At 41.5% G+C, this 22,518-nt stretch overlaps 1 long non-coding RNA gene across 3 annotated transcripts in view; it reads left to right on the top strand.

The window, feature by feature from the left end:
- Positions 1-13,138, top strand: part of LOC122560018 — an 18,196-nt gene extending 5,058 nt beyond the window's left edge. For 2 of the 3 annotated variants that reach the window (XR_006314620.1, XR_006314621.1), the window contains exons 2-3: positions 10,826-10,948; positions 12,351-13,138. This is a non-coding gene — a long non-coding RNA (uncharacterized LOC122560018). Of the gene's footprint in view, positions 1-4,344; positions 5,052-10,825; positions 10,949-12,350 lie in introns of those variants that run through there. The other variant, XR_006314622.1, reaches the window with a different exon arrangement.
- Positions 13,139-22,518: the final 9,380 nt, after the last annotated feature.

The following is a 22,518-nucleotide window of genomic DNA, read 5'->3' as shown; positions in this document are numbered from 1 at the left end:
GGTTTTGCGAAGGATGGGCCTGGCCTCGCTGCCGCGGAACGCTCCGAGTAGTTGGACCGTTCCATATCACCTGTCCTTCGTGGAGAAGTTTAGGAAAAAAAAACACCTTTGACCACAAATCCATTAGGAAGTGGTCAGCATGTAGTGTCCTTGAGACCCTTTGGGAAAAGGAGAGGGCAGATCCTATCGAGCGGTTCCCTGAGCAGACTGTCAAAGCCATTTGGCAGAATGCCTCATCGCCAGAACTTTCCAACAAGCACCAAGACATGGCTTGGCTGGTGGTGAGAAGGGCTCTGCCTGTGAGATCCTTTATGCACGCCCGGACTCTCAGCCGCACCACACGCTGCCCTCGAAGCGGCTGCGGGGGGGATGAGACCGTCACACACCTCCTTCTGGAATGTGCCTATGCAGAGGAAGTCTGGAGAGGAATGCAGTGGTGCTTGTCGAGGTTCCAAGCAGCGCCATGATGCGGGACTCCGTGCTCTACGGCCTGTTTCCCGGGACGCACACCGAGACGAACATCAACTGTGCCTGGAGGATCGTCAACTTGGTGAAGGACGCTCTCTGGGTGGTCTGAAACCTGCTGATCTTCCAGCTGAAGGAGTTGACCCCGACTGAGTGTTGCAGACTGGCACTTTCCAAGGTCCGGGACTACGTGTTGAGGGACGCGCTGAAGCTTGGGGCAGCTGCCGCCAAGGCGCGGTGGGGAAAGACCACTGTGTAAAGTCTGCCTGCCTAACGAAGAACAGGGGGCCAATGCAGTCATTTGGGCTCTGCTGACGCCTCAGCTAATTATATGGGCATATGAGTGAAAAATGTACAGACCTGTATAAAAATGATAAATTCTGATCTCTGTATGTACATGTTTACATATGTATGGCATGACCAACTGTACAGACCATCAAATTATTTTATGAATAAAGTATATTTTTGAAATAAAAACAAATTTCATGATTATCTCCAGCTCTGAGTTCAGGGCAGGGAGTTATTCTCAATACAACGGACTCATCTGGACCCTTGCCCAGGAAATGTTCGACTGTTAAATACCTGGTCTTTCAGCTGTGTAACACCAAAACCAACAAACTCCCCTAACCACTCAACTACCTCCATGAACTTCCCACCCAAACATCCTTTGACTAAATCTTGATCAGATCCATTTACTCCAAATTTTCCTTAAAATCAGTAACCTGGCCCCAAGTACCCTCCTGATGACTAAACCCTTGACTACTGACAACTTATAGCCAGCCAAAACTGACCACCCCTTCACCTGATTCCCAACACTCAATTCCCAATCCCTGGTCCCACCACTCAATCAGCAAAACCAAACCCTGGGCACCAACCACCTCCTGACTATCCAACTATGCCTGAAACTAAACCCAAACATCCCTCAAACACCCAACTACGCCTTGACCACACAACCAATTCTCGCCTAACCATTGACCAGATCTGACTGTCCCCCAACCAAAAATAGTCCTGAATCAAAAACAAATTGCTGAAAAAGCTCAGCCGGTCTAGCAGCATCTGTGGAAAGAAATCATTTCAGGTCCAGTGACCCTTCGTTGGATTTAGAGTCATTGAGTCATAGAGATGTACAGCATGGAAATAGACCCTTTGGTCCAACTTGTCCATGCCGACCAGATATCCCAACCCAATCCAGTCCCACCTGCCAGCACCCAGCCCATATCCCTCCAAACCCTTCCTATTTATGTACCCATCCAGATGCCTTTTAAATGTTGCATTCGTACGAGCCTCCACCACTTCCTCTGGCAGCTCATTCCATACACGTACCACCCTCTGCGTGAAAAAGATTGTCCCTTACGTTTCTTTTATATCTTTCCCCTCTCATCCTAAATTCATGCCCTCTAGATCTGGACTCTCCCACCCAGGAAAGATACTTTGTCTATTTACCCGATCCATGCCCCTTTTGATTTTATAAACCTCTATAAAAGGTCACTCCTCAGCCTCTGATGCTCTAGGGAAAAAAATCCCAGCCTATTCAGCTTCTCCCTATATCTCAAATCCTCCAACCCTGGCAACATATTTGTAAATCTTTTCTTAACCCTTTCAAATTTCACAACATCTTTCCGATAGGAAAGAGACCAGAATTGCACACAATATTCCAAACGTGGCCTAACCAATGTCCTGTATAGCTACAATATGACCTCCCAACACCTATACTCAATGCTCTGACCAATAAAGGAAAGTATATCAAATGCCTTCTTCACTCTCCTATCTACCTGCGACTTTATTTTCAAGGAGCTATGAACCTGCACTCCAAGGTCTCTTTATTCAGCAACACTCCCTAGGACCTTACCATTAAGTGTATGAGTCCTGTTAAGATTTGTTTTCAAAAACTGCAGTACCTCACATTTATCTAAATTAAACTCCATCTGCCACTTCTCAGCCCATTGGCCCATCTGATCAAGATCCCAGTGTAATTTGAGGTAACCTTCTTCGCTGTCCACTACACCTCCAATTTGGTGTCATCTGTAAACTAACTATACCGCTTATGCTCACATCCAAATCATTTATATAAATGATGAAAAGTAGATGTCCCAGCACTGATCCTTGTGGCACTCCACTGGTCACATACCTCCAGTCTGAAAAACAACCCTTCACCACCATTTGTCTTCTACCTTTGAGCCAGTTCTGTACCTAAATGGCTAGTTCTCCCTGTATTCCATGAGATCTAACCTTGCTAATCAATCTCCCATGGGGAACCTTGTCAAACGCCTTACTGAATTTCACTGGACCCAAATCATTAACTCTGCTTTCTCTCCATGGATGCTGCCAGGCTTGCTGAGCTTTTCCAGCAATCTGTTTTTGTTTCTGATTTCTAGCATCTGCAGTTCTTTCAGTTTTTATTATAGTTCTGAACCATCCAACTACTCTGACTCATCTACGTACTTACCTACCAACTCATTTCACTTGTTTGTCTATTTTTCCATGTACTCACACCCATTCATTAAAATGGTAGCTCAGGGGTTAGCACTGCTGCCTCACAGCACCAAGGTCTCACGTTTGACTCCAGCCTCAGGTGACTGTCTGTGTGGAGTTTGCACATTCTCCCAGTGTCAGTGTGCGTTTCCTCTGGGTGCTCCGGTTTCCTCCCACAAAGATCTGCAGGTTAGGTGAATTAGCTATGCTAAATTGCCCATTGTGCTAGGTGCATGAAGGAGATGGATCTGGTTCGGTTACTCTTCTGAGGGTCGGTGTGGACTAGTTGGGCCAAAGGGCCTGTTTCTGCACTGTAGGGAATCTAATCTAATCTAAAAAAGATGAGACCTCAGAGTCATACTAGAATACAGCAGCTATGGCCATAAATAGACACTATGTTCACTATTTCTGCTCATGCTGCTCCATTTGCAGGCGTTAGGCAAGAGACACTGGACTGCTCATTTCTCTACCAGTTAGAATTTCAAATATCCTGAAAGAAATGATTGTTGGAATGGGAAATTCATCATTAGCATGACAATGCACCCAGATTAGATATTCAAGATTAAAATACTTACAGCCCAGAAATAAGGCACCTGATTTTTTTTCTGGGACTTACAGCCCACACAACCCTCCTCCAGTCATCAATCCAATCACTATATCTTCTATTCCTTTGTCTCTCATGTCCTTAGCTGGTTTCCCTGAGATCCATCTCTTCTCTTCACCTCAACTATACCCTGTATAAGAATAGACCTTTCAGTCCATCGAGCCTATTCCAATGTTCAATGATATCATGGCTGATCTGTCACCTAACTCCATGTACCTTCCTTTGGCCCTGATCCCTTAGATAAGGTTTTGTTAAGCAAACGCAGATTTAAAATTAACAAGTGATCCATCATCCACTGCCATATTCTAACCACTCTTTGGGTGATAGCCTTTCTTCCAAATTCTTTATTAAAATTATTAATGACTACCTTATGTTTATGATCCCAGTTCTGAAGTCATCCACAATCCTATCTAAATCAACTCCAACTCCATTCCAAGAAAAGAGTTCTATCCGATTCCCTGGTAACTATAATCTCTCACTTTTTAAAGCAATTATCTAGATCATCAATGGGCACAGAGACTGCTACAGTTAATAATCAGAATTAAGCAGGGAGTGGAGTGCATTATTTCTCCCTCCAACTCTATTTTGATTTAGTCCCTACCCTCCCCTTCACTGTTTTGATCACACAGCACTGCCCTTTGATGTGAAGGGCAGCGCTTGTCACTGGCCACTCGGGTGTTTTCCTATCTTCCTGGTGGTGGAAATTGAATAAAGATTTGTGCACCTTGTGTCTCTCACTGTGTCTCACACCTACACACACATACACCATAGGTGCTGGGGAAAAATAAGCACTACCGCAGTTAGGCGGTAGTGTGGGGGATAAAAAAAGAAAAGAAAATTTTAAAAAATCAGAATTAATTGCTTAAACTGGTAGCATTGTTGTCAATTATCATTGGCTCATATAGGAGAAGGTCATTCTGTCCACACTGTGAAGATCTGTAAAGGATCTACCCAAACAGTCCCCCTATTTCCTCTTTCCTCCACCAATCCAGTTTTTTTCGGTTTGTGCTTCTGATTAGCAGCATCCAGATCAAACTTTAACTCAATGTTTACCTCAGATACAAGAACAGGACAATATTGCATCCTTCTCATGTAGGCTGGTGGGAACTTGAAAGTACCATCACTAAGAGGGATCATTAGTTAAATTTAAATGGATTCATTACCTTTCAGCTGCAAGGAACAATAAGCAGGCTTCATTGCCACTAATTTCAGAGGATTAGTGATTTATTTGCAGCTATGCAAATCCCTTAATGGTCTAATCAGAGATTTATGGGCCCAGTACAAAGGAAGCCCCTGAATGATAAAAGGAACCATTTCTCTTCAAATGCCAATGTCTCCAGGACACAGATAATTCCTCTTCAAAGTAGATTCTACAGATAAACAATTCAAATTAAAAGCTTCACTCAAAAAGTCAGTGATGAAGAAAGATTTTGTAGTACCTTGTGTGGCATCTTCTGCAGCTGATTATTCTGTGAAGTTATCCCATTATTAGTTTATTTACTGTAGACAGGTAAGCCTGGTCCTCTTTTTGTTGTTGTTTTGTACTCACTGGAAGCGTCACCATGTCAAGGTGTTTTGTTTAGTCCAGATGGCCATAGAGATTCACTCATTCTGCAAACCCACAGTCTTAAACCGGCAACACAATTTTCACCTGTATCAGTTATAAAGCCAAAAAGACACTGGCTGCTCTGAATGTGATTACTGATCCAAACTAAACAACACCAACAAAAGTAATCATATGTTACCTTTGCTGCAACAAGGCATCCTAAAGATCTGCATAAGGACATTAGAATCATAGAACACTTACAGCACAGACAGAGGCCATTCACCCTTCTGCATCTGTGTAAGCTGAGGAATGAGCTACCCTCCCTAAACCCACTTTCCAGCATTTGGTCTGTAGCCCCACAACTTACTGCACTTGCAATGTACCTCCAGACATCTTTTAAATGAGTTGAAGGTTTCTGTCTCTGCTGCCCCTTCAGGCAATTAGGTCCATACCCTCACCACAGTCTGGGTGAAAAAAAATGTTTCCTCGTCAAATCTTTCTAACAATCACATTAAATCTGTGCACCCCTCCTCCCAAAACTGACTTCTTTGCTGAAGATTTGTCCTACATCATTCTATCCAGGTCCCTCTCCATTTTGTACATTTCAATCAAACCTGTACTCAGCTCCTCTGTTCCAAGGCGAACACCCACAGTCTAGCTAATCATTCCTCATGCTTCAGTTTTTCCAGTCCTGGCAATGCCCACATGAATCTGTATTGCAAGTGCATCCTTTCTGTAATGAGGTGACCAGAAATTCACACAGTATGCGAATTGTGGCCTATTTAGTAATTGGTCCAGTTCTGGCACACCTGTCCAGCTGTTATGTTTGATACCTTAACTCCATTAATAGTGTACTTGGCTGCCTTGTTTGGCCTCCCAAAACTCATCAGCTCCCTTGTTCAATTCAACTTGCTACTTATCTGCTGCCTGACCAGACCATTGATATCATCCTGCAGTCAGCAGTTACCCTCCTTGTTACAAATAATGAAGCTGATTTTTTTTGTGTGTGTGTTACCAACAAATGTCTTGAACATGTCCTTTACATGTGTCCAAAATATTCATATATACCACAAAAAGCAGAGGACCTACTGAGCCTTGTGGAACTCACTGGAAACAAACTTCCAGTTGCAAAAGCAACCATCAACAATTATCCTTTGTTTCCTACCGAGCCCATTTTGAATCCAACTTGCCCCATTCCCCTGGATCTCATAAGCTTTAGAACCTTTTCAAAAGCTTTGCTATAATCCACGTAACCACATCAACTGTACTTCCCGCATCAATCGTCCACATTACTTCATCAAAAAGTTCAATCAATTTAGTCAGACATAATCTTCCCTTAACAAATCTAGACTGACTAGCCCTAATTAATCAGTGACTTTGTAAGTGACAGTTTATCATATCTCATAGAATTGCTTCCAATAAATTGCCCACTACTAAGGTTAAACCAACTGGAATTATTTGGTCTATCCCTTGTTCTTTTGTAAAAGTAGGTACAACATGAGCAGTCGACCAAACGTCCAGCACCATACCTGTATCAAATGAAGATTGAAAAATGATAGTTAAACCTTTCATTTTCTCCATGGCTTCTTTTCATAGCCTCAAGTACATTTTTTTCTTCTCCTTGTGATTTATCTACTCTCACAGGCTAATCACATATACACCCTCTCTTCCTAAATTGATCACATGAAGCTGTTCACACACACTCCCTACAACTGTAATATCTGCATTGTTCCCTCTTTCGTAAAAAAGGTATAAAGTAATCATTAAGAGTTACACTAATAGCTTCTCTCTCTACCATGGGCCATACTAATTGACTTCCAATGTGTTAACAAAACATCTTTGCATTCACCTTGATTTTTGCTTGCCAACATTCTTTCATCCACTCTCTTTGCTTTCCTAATTACCCTCTTGATTTTAGTCATTTGCTTTCTACAATTTTCATAATTCTTTAGAGTCTTGAATTGTTGGTGTTGGACGTTGTCTTTCCTCTTCTGTCTCACCTTAACCTGTAAGCTTCTTGACATCTAGAAGACTCAAGATTTGGTGGTTGCATCATTTGTTTTATGGGAACATGTTTCTCTGAATTCCTTGAATCTCCCCTTTGAATGCCTCCCACTGGTTTGACACTGATCTTGGATTCAAACTTGGCTTAATGGCAGTTTCTCAGTCTGGAGGCCTGTGACCAGTGGAGTGCCACGAGGATTGGTGCTGGGTCCACTACTCTTTTGTCATTTATATAAATTATTTGGATATGAACATAAGAGGTATAGTTAGTAAGTTTGCAGATGACACCAAAATTGGAGGTGTAGTGACCAGCAAAGAATTAGAACAGGATCTTGATCAAATGGGCCAATGGGCTGAAGAGTGGCAGATGGAATTTAATTCAGTTAAATGAGACGTGCTGCATTTTAGGAAAGCAAATCTTAGCAGGACTTATGCACTTAATGGTAAGGTCCTAGAGAGTGTTGCTGAACAAAGAGACCTTGGAGTGCAGGTTCATAGCTCCTTGTAAGTAGAGTCGTGGGTAGATAGGATAGTGAAGAAGGCGTTTGGTACGCTTTGCTTTATTGGTCAGAGTATTGAGTATAGGAGTTAAGAGGTCATGTTGTGACTGTATAGATGTTGGAATATTGTGTGCAATTCTGGTCTCCTTCTTATCGTAAGGATGTTGTGAAACTTGAAAGGGTTCAGAAAAGATTTACAAGGATGCTGCTGGATTGGAGGATTTGAGCTATAGGGAGAGACTGAATAGGCTGGAACTGTTTTCACTGGAGTGTCAGAGGCTGAGGGGTGACCTCATAGAAGTTTATAAAATCATGACAGGCATGGGTAGGATAAATAGACAAAGTCTTTTCCCTGGGGTGGGGGAGTCCAGAACTAGAGGGCATAGGTTTAGGAGAGGGGTAAGATATAAAAGGGATCTAAGGAGCAACATTTTCACACCGAAGGTGGTGTGTGAATGGAGTGAGCTGCCAGAGGAAGTGGTGGAGGCTAGTACAATTGCAACATTTAAAAGGCATCTGGATGGGTATATGAATAGGAAGGGTTTACAGCGATATGGGCCAAGTGCTGGCAAATAGCACTAGATTAGGTTGGGATATCTGGTCAGCATGGATGAGTTGAACCAAAGGGTCTGTTTCTGTGCTATACATCTCTATGACCCTAAGAAGAGGGTGATGGTTGAACGGTGTATTTTTTACCAGAAGCCTGTGTCCAGTAGCATACCAAAGGTTTCATTGCTACATCCCTTGCTGCTTGTTGTGTAATTTAATAATGTAGACATGAGTTTAGGAGATTTGATCAGTGCGTTCACAGATTACATAAAATTTGAGGTGTTGTAAATAGCGCGGAGGAATGCATTCAACTAAAGGACAATATAGATAGGCTGGGTCAGATGGGGCCTAAGAGTGGCAAATGGAATTTAATCCTGATGCATTTTGGGAGGAAGACTATTAAGACTCAACAGTGGTTTATCCTCTACAAGAAGAGACAATCTGCACTTGAAACATTAACTCTGCTTCCACAGACGCAGCCAGACCTGCTGAGTTCCTCCAGCATCTACTGTGTTTGTGTGACGAGGACCATTGCCCACCTAAATTTTAACATCATAGATACATCGAGCTGTATCTGTTCATGCCAACCAGATATGTTAAATTAATCTAGTCCCATTTGCTCAAATTTGGCCCATATTCCTCTAAACCCTTCCTATTCATATACCCATCAAGATGCCATTTGTTGTAATTGTACCTACCTCCACCACTTCCTCTGGCAGCTCATTCTATACAAGCACCACTTTCTGCATGTAAAAGGTGCCCCTTAGATACATTTTAAATCTTTCTCCTCTTACCTTAAACCTATGCCCTCTAGTTTTGGACTCCGCTACTCTGGGGAAATGACATTTGCTATTCACTCTATCCATGCCCCTCAAGATTGTATAAACCTCTATAAGGTTACCCATCAGCCTCAAGAACTCTGGGGAAAATAATCCCAGTCTACTCAATCTCTCCCTATAGCTCAAACCTTCCAACCCTTGTAACATCCATGTAAATCTTTTCTGAACCCTTTCACAACATCCTTCCTTTAGCAGGGAGACCAGAAGGGATACATGTTTTGTTATTATATTTACAAAAATTATTAAGATATAATAAAGTTTGGAAAACAAAATAAATATTGAAACTATTCTTTAAATTACTTTATTAGAAGCTGTGTTTATTTGCTGCTTTCTTAACTTTGATAAAAATTATGTTGAATATTTATTAATATTTCTGTAAGCATCCTTTGGGTCTAAGTGGGAAACATGGAAAGTCACCAACAATTTTTTTTTGGACAAGCCCCACACATCGAGTGGCAAGTTTTGAATTACCACAGAGACAGTGATCCCTGCTAAACCAGGTTCTGGATAGGCTGGTACCCTGAACAGCCAACCTCCACCACTGTGACCTTAATACAAACCATTTTTGCACTTGTGGAAAATCACAGATGTGCTACACATTACTGAGGAACATCCCCTCTATAGTTTAATTAGTAGACTAATGCGCTTAAATTCAGCTAATGTGGAAGCGATCATTTGGTTTTGAAAGTTGCATTTGCTAAATAAAAAAAATTTGCCTTTCCTGCTTTTGTCATGTTTTGTGTAGGTTTAGAAACATAAAATATAAACGGTTCACTCATGACCTTCAGGGAAGTAAATCTCCATCCTTAGCCAGTCTGGTCTACTCTAGACCCACAGCAATATGTTTGACTCTCAACTGCTCTCTAAGCAATTTAGGGATGGTCATTACATATGGGCCTGGCCAGTGATGCTGTGAACAAATAATAAAAATAAACCCTCTTTGGAATCAATTATCCATGCTTTTAAGATGAAAACCAGGGCAAATTGTTTGGGATATTTTCCCCCATGTCATAAACACAGAATTTTCCCAATCATTGTGTATCAGAAACAAAAGCAGTAATTGCAGATCTAGCAACATCTGTGGAGAGAAAACACAGTTAATAATTTGAACTAGGCAAAAGTGAGGACTGCAGATACTGGAAATCAGAGTCTAGATTACAGCGCCTCGGAACACTTCAATCCCAGGACATCAATGTGGACTTCACCAGTTTCCTCATTTCCCCTCCCCTCACCTTACCCAGTTCCATCCTTCCAGCTCAGCACCATCCTCGTGTCCTGACCTACCTGCCAATCTCCCTTCCCACCTATCCGCTCCACCATCCTTTCTGACCTATCACCTCCCTCCCCACCCCCATCCACATATTGTACTCTTTGCTCCTTCTCCCCAAACCCACCCTTCTCCCATTTATCTCTCCACACCGGAGGCTCCCTGCCTTCATTCCTAATGAAGGGCTTTTGCCTGAAACATAGATTTTCCTGCTCCTCGGATGCTGCCTGACCTGCTGTACTTTTCCAGCACCACTCTAATCAAGTTAATATTTTGAGTCCAGTGGCACTTTTTGTATCAGAATTGCTCTTCAATCCTCTTTGAGCTCCATGGGACCACCTCTTACCACTTTGACTCCACTGATATATTTCTGATAAGTTGTGACCTGAGGCCCTTTCCACAAGATTGCGCTAATTATAGATGGGATAGGCCATTCTGTTCACCTTAATTCAATCATCCACATAAAGCATTAAAAAAATGAAACATAATAACAAATATAACTCTTTGATTGTACAACTGTGTTTTTTAACCTGAAAATACTTGTAATACAGGGACGTTTGTGACATTTATAATACACAGGAGCAGCCCACAGGCAAAAAGACTGAGAATCCCCAGAGTCGACAACACGTGAAAGTCACAAAAGGCAAAGTTTAAAAATGTCCTGGAGGTCCACGGGGCTGCTTTCGGGAGTTTATCCTGATGGTGAGTTTATCCTCTTGGTCACCGTACTTTAGGTAAGAGGTAAGGTTGACGAAGCAGGTCCTTTGTCGTAACCTCAGCCAGTACGGGAATTGAACTCGCACTGTTGGCATAATTCTGCTTCACTCACCAGCCATCTGAGCTACCATTGTTCTGTGTACCTTTATAATGAAAAGACACTGGAAAGGTCTTTAAAAAATGACTTGCCAGCAGAACTGAGAGGTAATAACTATCAGACAAGACAGAATATGCTGGAGCTTATTTCTCCAGGAAAGAGATGATAAAGGGTAACAGTGGCTCAGTGGTTAGCACTGCTGCCTCACTGCACCAAGGGACCCTGGCTTGATACCACCCTTGGGTGACTCTGTGTGGAGCTTGCACGTTCTCCCCATGTCTGTGTAGGTTTGCTCAGGTTTCCTCCCACAGTCCAAAGATGTGTAGGTTAGGTAGATTGACCATGCTAAATTGTCCAGAGATGTGCAGGCTAGATAGATTAGCAATGGGATTGCAGATTTATAGGATAGGAGGAAGGATCTGGGTGGAATCCTCTTTGGAGGGCTGGCGTGGAAATGATGGCCAAATGGACTTATTCCATACTGTAGGGATTTCTATAATAATTCTGTCTGACATAGGGAGTTATTATGAAGGGGAAGAGAAGAAGCTGGAGTCATAAATATCAGGTGGTCGCTATATCCAGTAAGGAATTAGGAAGGAATATCTTTGCACAAGGGATAGTTAGAATATGTAACTCTCTACCTCAGAGAATGGTTAAGGTGACTCACTTAGAGGTATTTCTGGAGAAGCACGAGGGGAGAAAAAAGCTAGAGTTTAGTTAGGGAAAGATAAAGTATAGTGGAAGGAGGTTCATATGGAACATAAACAACATAATTAGGCTAAATAGCATGTTCCTATGATCTATGTTCAATGAGATTCCATGCTAAACAACTGGTCATCTTCAAGCACCTGCAAAGGCATCTTGGTTTGAGATTGTAGCTGTTGTCAATACCTTCCTCAAAAATGGTCAGAGACCAGTGCAAATCACCTTAGGACCTCACTGATGGATGTTTTAAAAATCCCAGGGAATTATTTCCAAGAAGAGCAGAGAGTTCACCACACTCATCATTCATCTTTCTATTAATAGCAACATTAAAAAGTCCCTTCCTAGTCACTCCACTCTGAGCTCCTTATTAATTTCCTCCCAATCTTTATCCCAACCCCTTCTAAGACAGCAATAAACAGTTAAGGATCAGGGTAACAAATGGAATGGAAGCAGTAAGGAATTGGGAGTAGGGCAGCCAAGTGTTACAGATGTGGCAGTGTGAAAATAATGATCCCAAGATTTGATTGGAATTGATTTACCACATTTGAAAATAAATCCTTTTATGTTTTTCCTATTCTTTAATAGAAGCAGCTATCTGCAGCATTACCTGTCACAGGCTCAGAAAGCGCATTGACTGTGAGTATGCCCCATATTATTACAGTGACCATAAGTGCCACAATCCATTTACTTAACATTGGTTTCATGATGCCTTGACTACTGTGTTGTCTGCTGATTACTGTGGCTATTTCCAACCAGTTTTTGTTTTAGTCTTTTCCATTTCTTTTCACTCTGTGAAAGTCCCAATTATTAAACGTCAAATAATGAGATTCAAAAATCACTGGTACATATTTTAACATGACATACTGACTTCATTAAAAATACCTCAGCACCTCGAAGATCTGTGATCTAAACCATTCTACTTTATTAAAAATGGTAGCATTGCTTTATGTACATTAACATTAATAAGCATTTGAAGATTTTATATTATATCACAGTGCTTTGAATTTACCAATGATAGTGTTTGTTAACACAACCTTTCTTGAAACTATTTCACCCTCTAGCAAAACATTGAACCTTGAAAATACCTGGTTCTTTTTGTCGAATAAAACTAATTTTTCTCATTTGCAAGCTCCCACTGCAACAAAGTTCCACAAATGGTGTTACAATCAATGAGCTCTCCCCACTTTCAACATCTTGGGGATTACCATTGACTAGAAACAGAACAGGACAAGCCTTAGAAGCTAGGGAATCTGCAGTGAGTAATTCACGTCCTGATTTCCTCAATGTCTGTCCACCATCGTCGAGGCACAAGTCAGGAGTGTGATGGAATACTCAAGAACACTCAAGAATCTCAAGACCACCCAAGACAAAGCAGCTCACTTGATTGGCACCACGTCAACAAACATCCACTCCCTCCATGATCAACACTAACTAGCAGCAGTTTGTACCATCTACAAGATGCACTGCAGAAATTCACCAAAGATTTTTAGACAGTACCTTCCAAGTGCACGACCACTACCATCTAAAAGGCAGCAGATATGTCGGAACACCATCGGCTGCAATTTCCCCTCCAACTCACTCATCATCCTGACTTGAAAATATATCACCGTTCCTTCAATGTCAATGGGACAAAATCCTGAAATTCCCTCATGAACAGCATTGTGGGTCTGCCAACAGCACATGGACTGCAGCATTTCAAAAAGGCCGTTCTCCACCAAGGGGAAATAAGGATGTGCTGGGTCCAACCCAAGTCCCACGTGTGAATTACAAAAATATTATCACCCAAGATCTGAGTTTGTAATGAATTGCATGCCATTTTCCATGGTCACAAGTTTATTGTTATCCACTTAGAATTATATAAAATATACATTATGGAAACAGTATATTCAGCTCAACTGGTCAATGCTGCTGTTTATGTGTCACTCTGTGTGGGTCCCATCACTTTCAGGACAGAAAGTATGTGAATTACATGAGAAAAGGTGCAGAGAAGATTTACCTGGCTGTTCCCAGAGCTGGAAAATGCAACTATATAGAAAGATTGGATTAGTTGAGGTTGTTCTCCTAGGGTGGGAAAGTTATAATGGGTGGGAAAGACCACTTTTCATTAATGGAATGGGCTGTGAAAGGAGCGCATAGATTTAAAGTGATTGGTGGAAAGATTAGATGGGCAAGGAGGAAAGATCTTTATACCCAATGGGTGGTAGAGCTCTGAAATTCACTGAGAAAGACTAGTCACAATAGAAGGAGAAAGTGAAGGCTGCAGATGCTGGAGATCAGAGCTGAAAATGTGTTGCTGGAAAAGCGCAGCAGGTCAGGCAGCATCCAAGGAGCAGGAGATTCGACGTTTCGGGCATAAGCCCTTCTTCAGGAATTTCCTGAAGAAGGGCTTATGCCCGAAACGTCGATTCTCCTGTTCCTTGGATGCTGCCTGACCTGCTGCACTTTTCCAGCAACTCATTTTCAGCGCTAGTCACAGTAGAAACCCTGAATTCATTGAAAATAAATCGAGATTTGCACCTCCAGTGCAGTAACCTGTCGGGCTATGGACCAAATGCTGGAAAGTGGGATTGGTCTGGCTGGCTCCTTTCTTGGCCAGTGCAACATGATGACCCATAGTAAAGATAGGTCACGTTCGATTTGGAGTGAGCTTGCCATTTGAATATATAATTGGCTTTACAGCAGAAGACAGAGAGTGGGGATGGAGTGTTGCTTTCTGGACTGGAGACCTGTCAAAATCAGTGTTCCACAGGGGTTGGGTCTGGATCCTTTTTTGTTTGTCATTTATGTAAATGATTTGGATGAGAATATAGAAGGCATGGTTAATAAGCTTGCAGATGACAACAAAATTGTTGGCATAGTAGACTGCGAAGAAGATTTTCTGGCAAATGGGTCAATGGGGTGGAAAATGGTAAAGTTCAATCTGGATAAATGCAAGATATTGCATTTTTGGTACAACCAACAAGGGTAGGGTTTATTCAATTAATGGTAGGGCCTTGGGTAGTGTTGTCGAACAGTGGGACCTAGGGCTACAGGTACATAATTCTTTGAAGGTTGCATTATAGATAGACAGGGTGGTTAAAAATACACCTGGTATGTTTGTCTTCATTGTTCAGTCCTTTGAGTATAGGAGTTGAGAAATCATGTTGAGGTTGCACAGGACATTGGTGAGGCCTCTTCTGGAATACTGTGTCCAGTTCTGGTTGCCCAGTTATAGGAAGGATACTATTAAGCTGGAAAGGTTCAGAAGAGATTTACCAGGATGTTGTCAGGTATGGAAGGTTTGAGTTATTTAAAAAAAAGGCTGCGACATTTTTCACTGGACCGTAGGAGTTTGAGAGGCGACCTGATAGAAGTTTATAAGATAATGACAGGTAGAATTAGAGTTAATGGTTGTTGTCTTTTCCCTAGGATGGGGGATTTCAAAAATAGGGTCTAATTTTTTAGGTGACAGGAGAAAGATTCTAAAAAGCAATGTGGGGCATTGTTTTTAACACACTGTGAGATTATGTTCAGCATGGACTGGTTGGACCAAAGGGTCTGTTTCCAAGCTGTATGACTCTATAAGTGGCTTTTTCCTTGATTCTATAATTCTCGCATTCACCAATCTTAAATTCCATTTGCCTTTTTATACTGTGTATTCCCCTATCTCATTCATATAGTCCTTCAGCTTCCTTGGGTCTGTTTTTGCATTGGACTGTGAATATCCAATTTTAGTTCATATTTGATTGGTGCCGTCAGCAAACAGAGGTATAAAGTCAATGTTCATCACTGAATTAACCAATTCATGGAAAAGTAAGTAGAATCAATGAGCATGCTTGCAAAAATGTTCAGAGATTCCTGCGTGGTAAGAATTGAATATTCGTGCACTCTGAATAAGCCGATGGCTGAGGCAATCCTCCAAGCATGTTTATTAAAAGGAAACCTGCAAACTTTTAGCAGCTACAAGAGAAATGACTAATGAACTCAAGTGTTCTGAGATTAATTTGATTGATTTGCCAATGATACTTGCTACTTTGATGGCAAGGAGATTGTGGATACTAAAACTGGAAAGTGTTAATTCAGAGAGTTCAAGTGTAAATTTACATAGGGACTCTGCTATCTGGGCTGTAACTTTAACCATCTATCCATTTATCTTATTTCCATACTGAGCCTGAATAAATAAGAACTGTGTCCTGGCCATTGCTGGGCATCTTATTATTTTGCCTGATATGCATCCTAAAGAGAACAAACAGGGTGTGTGTCTCTGATCTATATAATTAGACAGATTAGAGAGGTGTTGACAGAAACAAGAGTCAACCTGCAATTCACAATCACTGGGAGGCTGTGATTAAGTTACATGGGTCTCAATGACTGGCCTCGGGCTGGTAAGATTACTTTTTATCAGAACCAAAAACATTCATTTGCTGGTGATTTCTTTTTTGTTTTATTAATGGTCTTTTCATCAAAATTGTTACCACATTTAAAACTAATCAGGCCAAGGCAAGAACAAGTTTGTGTCTTATCAAGCTCCAACCCTGAGCGCCTGGTTAAGATCTTGGAATTAACTGTTCAGTTCAGTCAACACAACACTCTCTAATACTGGGGTAGAACTATTTCTATAACATCGAAATTTGATTTTAGGTGAAGGTGTCTGAAAGTACAAAATGAAAAATAGACTAAGCTTAAGGAGAACAATAGTAAAGTAAACATTGCAAGTGTGATTCTGAACTATCGACGGATCACTTTTTAACCTCCCAACCCATTTGGTCTCTGACATTGGCCTGGTATGCTATTCAAACAAAGGCCAATGCTTGCTTCAAGAACAATATCTTTTTTTTTCTCACTGGTACCGGGAAATCTTCTAGGTTGACTAAAATATTACTTGGCTTTGGTTATACCCTTTTTAAAAGCCTGTTTCATCCCATGCCCGATTTCAATGTTTTCCATCGTTCCTAGTGCATTTCCCCAGACTTCCTGATTCCTTGGTTATTTAATCACCTTTGGTCTTGTTAATCATATGTTGTACAGAATCTTAACAGAATCATAAGCAGTGGGCTTTGTCATCGATCTAACTAGACCACAACATGAACTAGTTCTGGGTAGGAAATCGTCCAGGCCAGATGGGATGGTGTATCATATCAGTCAAAAGATGGATTCTGATTAAAGGGGGAGGTTTAATCGATTAGGGTTTAGAATGGCTGAGCTGAACATCAATCCTTAGGCTTCACCATCCACAGAGATGGAAAAGAGACCTGGGAAGGCTGTCTGCTGAGTACCAGCCTCTTCCCTTGGGATCCTTCTGTGGTCCTGAGGGACTGGACTAAAGTGATGATTCGGAGATGCCAGTATTGGACTGGGGTGTACAAAGTTAAAAATCACACAACACCAGGTTATAGTCCAACAGGTTTAATTGGAAGCACACTAGCTTTCAGAGCGAAAGCTAGTGTGCTTCCAATTAAACCTGTTGGACTATAACCTGGTGTTGTGTGATTTTTAACTTTGGACTAAAGTGATGTGTCTAAAACACAAAGGAAAGAGACCAACGTCTTAATGTAAGCAGGTATAGATGAGAGCGACTGAGGATGTAAATAGCAGTGATAAAGACCCCTCACGGGATCCTTCAAAGGCACGATAGGTCAATAACATTACACTTGCAGATGCTAAACAATACTTCCCATCATTCTCCCACCTAACACTCCTCAGATTCACACACTTTGCAACCTCACTCAATCCTGTCTCTTGTGGCAACTCCTCACATTCTCAACGGAGCTGCCTTCTCACATACTCACTCTCACTTATTGTCCTCTCGCAGCTGGCCTCCATAAATGTAGCCATTTCCTCCCCACACTCATAACTCTCTGCTTTCCACCCCTTGCAGGAAAGAAAGCCATACTCTGAGAAATAGACCTTACACGGGACTGTTCTATTAATGTCTTGTCTGATTGTTATATTAATGACTAGTCTGACTAGCTCTTGGCCCACCAAAGCTGAGCATAGTTGACCCAGACAGTAGCCCCTTTGCTTGGAGTTTAACCTGCTTCAAGTTGGACTTTTGTTTCCATCTCCTCTGTCCTGTGGGGTAGCATATGATGCAGCAGAAGGCAGCTCGTGCTGCTAATGTTGCTCCTGGTGGTTCCTTTTGTTCCTCATTGAGGTCCAGGGTAGACCTACATAAGCTGACAACTGGGAAGAATAGCTTAAGGTGCGTAAAATCGAAAACAGGTGAAATTGGAAATGATCTGCAAAGTACTGAAAGTGCTCTCTCTGAAGAAATGCTGTGAACACAAGCATCTCAGTGAAACAGCCCTGCAAAGGTTGTGTGCAGAGGTAGGTGGGACCATATTGTCTTCCTGATTCAAAACTTGGGTCTGGGAATTTAACCTCCATTGTCCACATCCGAACCACCCTTCCTCAGCAGTTGAGACCCTGATCTTTTTTCTTGTGTCCATTATTGGACTACATTTACATGATCCCACTTGCATTTCTTCACTGGACGATTTTTTTTAAACTATGCATTTCTTTAAAATAATGAAAATTTATAATTACAGGTAACACAACATATAAAAAAGTTAAAAATCACACAACACCAGGTTATAGTCCAACAGGTTTAATTGGAAGCACACTAGCTTTCGGAGCGACGCTCCTTCATCAGGTGATTGTGGAGGGCTCGATCGTGAAACAGGCTTTTAAAAAGAGTATAACCAAAGCCAAGTAATTTTTTAGTCAACCTAGAAGATTTCCCGATACCAGTGAGATAAAAAAAGATATTGTTCTTGAAGCAAGCATTGGCCTTTGTTTGAATAGCGTACCAGGCCAATGTCAGAGACCAATAAATTCAGTGTTACGATCGAGCCCTCCACAATCACCTGATGAAGGAGCGTCGCTCCGAAAGCTAGTGTGCTTCCAATTAAACCTGTTGGACTATAACCTGGTGTTGTGTGATTTTTAACTTTGTACACCCCAGTCCAACACCGGCATTTCCGAATTATAAAAAAAGTGGGCACAAGGAATGTTGGCTCAGCCAGTAAAGCCTACATCCAATAAACAAATGTTAAAAAAGAATTAAGAGAAGATAGTGGCATGCAAATGAAGCATAATAAAAACTTTTTTACACATCGAGTAGTCAGGGTATGGAACGCACTGCCTGGTAATGTTGTGGAAGTGGGTTCTGTTGACACACTCAATAGGGAATTTCTTGTTTTTTTTGGATATTAATGTTGTGCAGGGATAAGGGGAAAAGGCAGGAGATTGACACTAGGTAATAGAACCAGACTAGCTAGTAGAGTTGGTACAGCCATGATAGGCTGAAGGGTCTCCATCTGCACCATAATAATTCTGTGATTTTGTGACATAGAAGTAGTTTTCCTTAGATAGCGAGGTTATGAGAAATAGTTTTAACTTAGTTTGCCAATATTAGATTAGATTCCCTACAGTGTGGAAACAGGCCCTTCGGCCCAATCAGTCCAAACCGACCCTCTGAAGAGCAACCCACCCAGACCCATTCCCGTTAACTAATGCACCTAATTCTACGGGCAATTTAGCTTGACTAATTCACCTAACTAATTCATCTTTGGACTGTGGGAGGAAACCCACGCATACACAAGGAGAATGTGCAAACTCCACACAGACATTCGCCTGAGGCTGGGAATCGAACCCGGGTCCCTGGCGCTGTGAGGCAGCAGTACTAACCACTAAGCCACCGTGCCACCATTACACTTCATGAATGAAACATAAATTTCTCAGGCTATTTTAACAGCAATATTTCAACATAACAGGACAGTTTATCATCAGTTCAGCAATTTTAATAGATTTCTATCTTTAACAACTTCTGAACTTCTAGATAAAATGTATTATCACTTTCAAAGGTAGCAAATACTGACAATTTCAAAGTTATTACAATGTAAAACTCTGGGTATTAATCCAGGCAAAGAGTATTTGGCCATTCTGAAGAAAACATGTTACAAAATAAAGCAGACAGGCAGGAGGCTGGAAGAACACTTCTCTACCTCCTGATGTTGCCAGCTTACTGTGTTCTTTCAGCCTTCTGCCTGTCTGCTTTATTTTGTAACATGTTTTCTTCAGAATGGCCAAATACTCTTTGCCTGGATTAATTGTCAGTGTTTGCTACCAGGACCCTTTGAAAGTGTTAATATATTTTATCCAGAAGTCCATAAGTTGTTAAAGATAGAAATCTATTTTTAACACAGAAGAACACAGCAAGTCAGGCAACATCAGGAGATAGAGAAATGTTCTTCCAGCCTTCTGCCTGTCTACTTTGGATTTCAGCATCTGCAGTTTTTTTTGTCTCTGACAAAATAAAGCAAGCACAATTTTGTTAAAGACAAGTGGGGTTTAACTGGTTTTGCTTAGAGTTCACTGTTGATGCAACAAAGGAAGTTGATGAATGTAATGCATTATTTTGTATATGACATTGTGCAAATTAATTTTCAAAAGGTGTTTCCGAAAGTATCACATACTAGACTTGTTAGTAAAGCTGCTCCTTGGCAATATGGGAGAGTGTTTGCTGAATGTATAATTGGTTAAGGGACAGAAAGTCAAGAGAGGCAGTCAATAATTATTTTTCAGATTGGACAGAAGTGTGCAGTGGTGTCTGCTGGGGGTTGAATTTGGGACCACTCGTCTTCTTCATGCATATTAATAACCTGGACTTGAGTGCACAGGACATAACTTCCACATTTTCAGATGACTGAAAATTCTGAAATGCAGTAAATAGAAGCCAGGAGGATATTAATTGGTGAAATGGGCAGACGCACAGCAGTTTCAATTTAACACAGCATAGAGTGGAATACTGAATCTTTGTAGGAGTAATAAGGAGTGGCATTTATATCAATTAAACAGTACAGCATCAATAGGGGTGCAGGAACAAAGAGACCAGTGGCAGGTCAAGTCAAAAAGGGCAGCTCCAAAGTCAACAAAATGTCATGACTTTACAAATGAGACATGCACTACTACACTGAGCATGAGATAGTGAATAATACTTGAAGAGAAACTGAAAAGGACTCTCTTTACTACATAGGAAGAGGGCTGTGGTGAGATGCATGGTCAGACAGTATATTTAAGCTTTGTTAAAAACCTTTGGTAAATCAGTTGCTTCAAAATGTTGTCCTTTCAGCCTGAGGTATGCCATGCAGTACAAAATTAATTGTGCTAAATATTTTTAAAACTCTGGTTAAATACCAACTGGATTACAGAACAACCTCAGTTATCCGAACATCAATTATCCAAATTTAGGATTATCTGAACAAGATCTCAAGGTCCCAGTATGACTTCCTTTGTTTATGGATCAGATCAGTTATCTGAATTCTCAGTTATCAAACAAAATACTCCCCACCTGTCTTGTTCAGATAATCGAGATTATTCTGCATTTTGGGCAACTGAACGAACATCTCATCTGGAAGAATATAAAAGCCTGGGAGAGTGTGCAAAGAAGATTTTCTGGAAAGACAGGAAAGATGAAAGACTCCAGTTACATGGAGAGAGCAGATAAACTGATGTTGTTTCTTTTCTTCTCATAGTCTGTCTGTATCATTGACAAGTCCAAAATGTGTTGCCCATTCCTAATGGTCCTTGAAGTAAGTGGCTATCTAGGCCATTTCAGAGAACAGGTAAGACTCAGCATAGTGCTGTGGGTATGGATTCACATATAGGCCAGACAGGTAAGGACTGCAAATTTCCTTCCCTAAAGGACATTGGTAGTTATCCTGCTTAGAAAAAAAGGCTTGCATTTATATGGCCCCTTTCATGACTTCAGGACACCCCATTGTGTTTCACAATTACTTAAGTACTTGTAGACAGTGGTCTGAGGCAAAACACATTACAGAACATTAAAGGGAGATTTAGTGGAGGTGTTCAAAACTCTGGTGGATTTCAATAGAATAAATATGGAGCAACAGCTTTCTGAGTTGAATAGATGGTAACCAGAATGCAAATATTTTGGACAACTGGCAAAAGAACCAGAAGGAAAAGTATGCAGCGAGGTGTTATGATCCGCCTGAAAGCAAGTGCAAAATCCATGATACACTTCAAAATAAATTGGATAATTACTTAGAATATGGGGAAAGAGTTGATGACTTGGATAACTCTTCAAAGAGTCAGCACAAGCAACGTGGGCTGAATGGACTTCTTCATAGAGTCATAGAGATGTATAGCATGGAAACAGACGCTTCGGTCCAACCCGTCCATGCCGACCAGATATCCCAACCCAATCCAGTCCCACCTGCCAGGACCCAACCCATATCCGTCCAAACTCTTCCTATTCATATACCCATCCAAATGCCTCTTAAATGTTGCAATTGTATCAGCCTTCACCACATCCTCTGGCAGCTCATTCCATACACGTACCACCCTCTGCGTGAAAAAGTTGCCCGAGGTCTCTTTTATATCTTTCCCCTCTCACCCTAAACCTAAGCCCTCTAGTTCTGGACTCCCCGATCCCAGGGAAAAGACTTTGTCTGTTTACCTTATCCGTGCCCCTCATAATTTTGTAAACCTCTATAAGGTCACCCCTCAGCCTCCGACACTCCAGGGAAAACAGTCCCAGCCTGTTCAGCCTCTCCCTATAGCTCAAATTCTCCAACCCTGGCAACATCCTTGGAAATCTTTTCTGAGCCCTTTCAAGTTTCACAACATCTTTCTGATAGGAAGGAGACCAGAATTGCACGCAATGTTCCAAAAGTGGCCTAACCAATGTCCTGTACAGTCACAACATGACCTCCCAACTCCTGTACTCAATACTCTGACCAATAAAGGAAAG

This window comes from Chiloscyllium plagiosum, chromosome 20, assembly GCF_004010195.1.
Source record: "Chiloscyllium plagiosum isolate BGI_BamShark_2017 chromosome 20, ASM401019v2, whole genome shotgun sequence".
Taxonomy (NCBI): Eukaryota; Metazoa; Chordata; class Chondrichthyes; order Orectolobiformes; family Hemiscylliidae; genus Chiloscyllium; species Chiloscyllium plagiosum.
The sequence above is the reverse complement of the archived record's forward strand: the minus strand, read 5'-3'. Positions and strand labels throughout refer to the sequence as shown.